The sequence below is a fragment of the Pseudophryne corroboree genome, unplaced genomic scaffold, assembly GCF_028390025.1.
Source record: "Pseudophryne corroboree isolate aPseCor3 unplaced genomic scaffold, aPseCor3.hap2 scaffold_375, whole genome shotgun sequence".
Lineage (NCBI taxonomy): Eukaryota > Metazoa > Chordata > Amphibia > Anura > Myobatrachidae > Pseudophryne > Pseudophryne corroboree.
In genome coordinates, this window is record NW_026970025.1 from 83,808 (window position 1) to 89,366 (window position 5,559).

Genomic DNA, 5,559 nt, shown 5'->3' on the forward strand with positions numbered 1-5,559 from the left:
CTCTTGTCAGGAACCTATTGAAACCAAAACTTGTGTCAGTGCATCACTGCACTCGAGTCCTGGGAAAGATGGTGGCATCATACGAGGCCATTCCATTCGGCAGGTTCCATGCGAGGACTTTCCAATGGGACCTACTGGACAAGTGGTCCGGGTCACATTTACAGATGCATTGGTTGATCACCCTGTCCCCCAGGGTCAGGGTATCACTCTTGTGGTGGCTGCAGAGTGCTCACCTTCTCGAGGGACGCAGATTCAGCATTCAGGGCTGGATCCTGGTGACCACAGACGCAAGCCTCCAAGGTTGGGGAGCAGTCACACAGGGAAGAAATTTCCAAGGTCTTTGGTCAAGTCAAGAGACTTGTCTTCACATCAACATCCTGGAACTAAGGGCCATATACAATGCCCTACGTCAAGCGGAGACCTTACTTTGCGACCAACCGGTTCTGATCCAGTCAGACAACGTCACCGCAGTGACAGTAAACCGCCAAGGCGGCACAAGAAGCAGAGTGGCGATGGCACAAGCCACCAGAATTCTTCGCTGGGTGGAGAATCACGCAAGCGCACTGTCAGCAGTGTTCATTCCGGGAGTGGACAACTGGGAAGCAGACATCCTCAGCAGACACGACCTACATCCGGGAGAGTGGGGACTTCATCAGGAAGTCTTTGCACAGATTACAAGTCGGTGGGAACTGCCACAGATAGACATGATGCCGTCCTGGCTCAACAAAAAGCTACAGAGGTATTGCGCAAGGTCAAGAGACCCTCAGGCAGTAGCTGTAGACGCCCTAGTGACACCGTGGGTGTTCCGGTCGGTCTATGTATTTCCTCCTCTTCCTCTCATACCCAAGGTGTTGAGGATAATAAGACAAAGAGGAGTGAGAACAATCCTCATTGTTCCAGATTGGCCACGGAGGACCTGGTATCCGGATCTGCAGGAAATGCTCACAGAAGATCTGTGGCCTCTCCCTCTAAGACAGGACCTGTTGCATCAGGGGCCCTGTCTGTTCCAAGACTTACCGCGGCTGCATTTGACGGCATGGCGGTTGAATGCCGGATCCTAGCATTCCGGTTGAGGTCATCCCTACGCTGATAAAGGCTAGGAAGGATGTAACGTTAAAACATTACACCGTATATGGCGAAATTATGTTTCTTGGTGTGAGGCCAGGAATGCTCCTACGGAAGAATTCCATCTGGGCCGTTTCCTTCACTTCCTACAAACTGGAGTGAATTTGGGCCTAAAATTAGGCTCTATTAAGGTCCAGATTTCAGCCTTATCCATTTTCTTTCAAAAAGAATTGGCTTCTCTTCCAGAAGTTCAGACTTTTGTAAAAGGAGTGCTGCATATTCAGCCTCCTTTTGTGCCTCCGGTGGCACCTTGGGACCTTAACGTGGTGTTAAGTTTTCTAAAATTACACTGGTTTGAACCACTTAAAACAGTGGAGTTAAAATATCTCACATGGAAGGTGGTCATGTTATTAGCCTTGGCTTCGGCTAGGCGAGTGTCGGAATTAGCGGCTTTGTCACATAAAAGCCCATATTTGGTATTCCATGTGGATAGAGCGGAATTGCAGACCCGTCCTCAATTCCTACCAAAAGTGGTCTCATCTTTTCATATGAACCAACCTATTGTGGTGCCTGTGGCTACGCGTGACTTGGAGGATTCCGAGTTACTTGATGTGGTTAGGGCTTTGAAAATTTACGTGGCCAGGACGGCTAGAGTCAGGAAAACTGAAGCGCTGTTTGTCCTGTATGCAACCAACAAGATTGGTGCCCCTGCTTCAAAGCAGGCTATTGCTCGCCGGATTTGTAACACGATTCAGCAAGCGCATTCTATGGCTGGATTGCAGTTACTGAAATCGGTCAAGGCCCATTCCACGAGGAAAGTGGGCTCTTCTTGGGCGGCTGCCCGAGGGGTCTTGGCACTACAGCTGTGTCAAGCTGCTACTTGGTCGGGTTCACACACCTTTGCAAAATACTATAAGTTTGATACCCTGGCTGAGGAGGAACTCATGTTTGCTCAATCGGTGCTGCAGAGTCATCCGCACTCTCCCGCCCGTTTTGGAGCATTGGTATAATCCCCATGGTCCTTACGGAGTCCCCAGCATCCTCTAGGACGTTAGAGAAAATAAGATTTTAAACCTACTGGTAAATCTTTTTCTCGTAGTCCGTAGATGATGCTGGGCGCCCGTCCCAAGTGCGGACTACTTCTGCAATACTTGTATATAGTTATTGCTTCAATAAGGGTTATGTTATAGTTGCATCGGTCCTGCACTGATGCTATGTTGTTTTTTCATACTGATAACTGGGTAGTTTATCACAAGTTATACGGTGTGATTGGTGTGGCTGGTATGAATCTTGCCCTGGATTAACAAAATCCTTTCCTCATACTGTCCGTCTCCTCTGGGCACAGTTTCTCTAACTGTGGCATAGAGGGAGGAGCCAGTGCACACCCAGAACTAAAGTCTTTCTTAAAGTGCCCATGTCTCCTGTGGAGCCCGTCTATCCCCATGGTCCTTACGGAGTCCCCAGCATCCTCTACGGACTACGAGAAAAAGATTTACCGGTAGGTTTAAAATCTTATTTTCTACTTTATTCTTTTCTATCCTAGTTTATTACGACCAACTCTCATCCAAGGAGTTTGATATTCTACTACCTGCATGCAATTTAAATTGCTTAAATTGTTTATATGGTTGATTTGTCCTTCACAATCCATAATCTGCAACTTGGATGTACTTGTGTCATTGAAAATCTTATAATAAAAATGTATATACAGATACTCAACCTGTATATTGAAAAAAAAAAAAAGTTATAAGACATATGCATTCAATATTTGAAGAAACAAAATAAAATAAAGCTATCTATTGGGTTTCACTAACAAGCACATTGGAAGACTTGACTACTGTTAAAAGACATGCATTACATGGTATAGAGCCACAAACCACAATGTAGTAAAATAAAAACAAACTTACATGTGTATCAAACCTATGTGAGGCTTACATTGATAGTGCAAGATCAACACTCTATCAACTGTGCAAACTAGACTGCACATAAATGCCATAAAATGTATCTGAGATTTTAGTAAATAAGGCCCGTTGCTGTCCGGGTCACGCAGCCGTCACGGCCCGCCCCCATACGGTCCGGTCATGTCTGCGTTGTCCTGACTGTGCCCCCAAAATGGCGGCACAACGCCGCTGGCCCGACTCCTCCTGCCCAGTGACCGCCTCTGCCTGTCAATCAGGCAGAGGCGCTCACTGGGCAGAGATGCTGATCGCATCTCTGGCATGTGCCGGTGCACTGCGGCACCAGCACACACGCACTTCAGACCTGATCTCCTGTTGTGTGAATATGCACAGCAGGGATCAGGTCTGAATTAGGCCCTATATACAGCTGTCAGTAAGGCAGGGATGTGCTGCTGCCAGTGAGGCAGGGATGTGCTGCTGGTAGTGAAGCAGTGATGTGCTGCTGTCAGCGAAGCAGTGCTGTGCTGCTGTCAGCGAGACAGGGATGTGCTGCTGTCAGCGAGGCAGGGATGTGCTGCTGTCAGCGAAGCAGGGATGTGCTGCTGTCAGCGAAGCAGGGATGTGCTGCTGTCAGTGAAGCAGGGATGTGCTGCTGTCAGCGAGGCAGGGATGTGCTGCTGTCAGCGAGGCAGGGATGTGCTGCTGTCAGCGAGGCAGGGATGTGCTGCTATAAGTGAGGTAGGGATGTGCTGCTGTCATTGAAGCAGGAATGTGCTGCTGCAGTGAGGCAGAGATATGCAGCCCACTATCTCCCTATCACCCCTGCCTGAGTCACACACTTTCCCTGTCACCCCTGCCTCAGTTACCCACTATCTCCCAGTCACCGCTGCCTCAGTCAACCACTATATCTGCGATCCCTGCCTCAGTCACCCACTATACCAGTCACCCCTGCTTTAGTCACCCACTGTCACCCTATCACCCCTGCTTCAGTCACCCACTATCCCTGTCAACCCTGCCTCAGTCACCCACTATCTCCCAGTCACCCCTGCCTCAGTCAGCCACTATCCCTGTCACCCCTGCCTCAGTCTCTTACTGTCCCTGTCACCCCTGCCACAGTCATCCACTATCTCCCTATCACCCCTGCCTTAGTCATTTATTATACCTGTCACCCACTTTCTTCCCATACTTACCCAACCCCTTCCTATCACCCCTCCCTCAGTAACCCACTATCTCCCTGTCACCCACTATCTCCCAGTCACCCCGGCCTCAGTCACCCACTATCTCCCACTCATACATGCTTCAGTCACCCACTATCTCCCAGTCATCCCTGCCTCAGTCACCTACTGACACCAGTGCAGACATTTCTGCTGCGGCCTCTCCACTCTCCAGCGTGAACGTCCTGACGACTGAGGAAATCCGCTTCCTAGTTGAGGACTCCGGGAATGAACACTGCCGATATTGCTGTCAGATGACTTTCTACCCAACTGAGGATTTTTGATACTTCCAGCTTTGCCATGCAGTTTCGAGTGCCGCCTTGATGATTTGTGTACACTACCGTGGTGGCGTTGTCAGATTGTACTTGAACAGGCCTGTTCTGTACTAGAGGCAGGGCCAGTGTCAATTAATTGAACACTGCCTGCAATTCCAGAATGTATATCAGGAGGAGAGATTCCTCCCTGGTCCACCGACCCTGGAGAAAGTGTTGCTCCAACACCATGGCCCAGCCCAAAAGACTGGCATCCATTGTCAGGAGGACACAGTTGGAGATCCAGAAGGGATGGCCCCTGCTCAACTGTTGGTCCTGTAGCCACCAGCTCAGTGTCAGACGAACCTCCGGAGTCAAGGAGATCATTTGAGACATCATCCGATGAGGCAGGCCGTACCACTTGGAGAGGATTAACCTCTGCAGAGGGCGGTAATGAAATTGAGCGTACTCTACCATATCGAAAGCCGACACCATGAGGTCTAGTACTTGCATCGCTGTGTGTATCAACACTCTTGGGCGAGAGAGGACGATACTGTCCTGAATTTTCAGGACTTTCTCTGGAGACAGAAACAATTGTTGGCTGTGTGTGTCCAGCAGTGCCCCTAGGTGCACAATGTTCCGAGCAGGGACCAGCGAGGACTTTTTTCAGTTGATGAGCCACCCGTGGACTTTTAGGAATTGGACCGCCAGTTCCAGATAACTGTGGAGAACCTCTTGGGAGTTCACCAGGATCAGCAAGTCGTCCAGATTTGGCAGGATCCTGATTCTCTGATGGTGAAGGGTCGTCATCACGGCCATGACCTTGGTGAATATCCGAGGTGCCGTGGCCAAACCAGAAGGCAGGACTTGAAATCCAAAAACAAACCAGGCACAACACTGCTTAGCTTCCATCATCAGATGAGATTGGACCAGTGGCGTAACTACTGCCCCCGCAGTCCTCGCGGTGGCTTGGGGGCGAGGGGCTGCGGGGGCGCCACTGATTTACAGCAGACTGACATGCGGACGAGCGTCCGCATGTCAGTCTGCAGTCTCCTTCCCTCCGCCGCTTTTTGGAGGGACACGGAGGGCACACAGCGCGCCTCCCTGTGTCCCTCCTGCTGCATCATCTCCGGC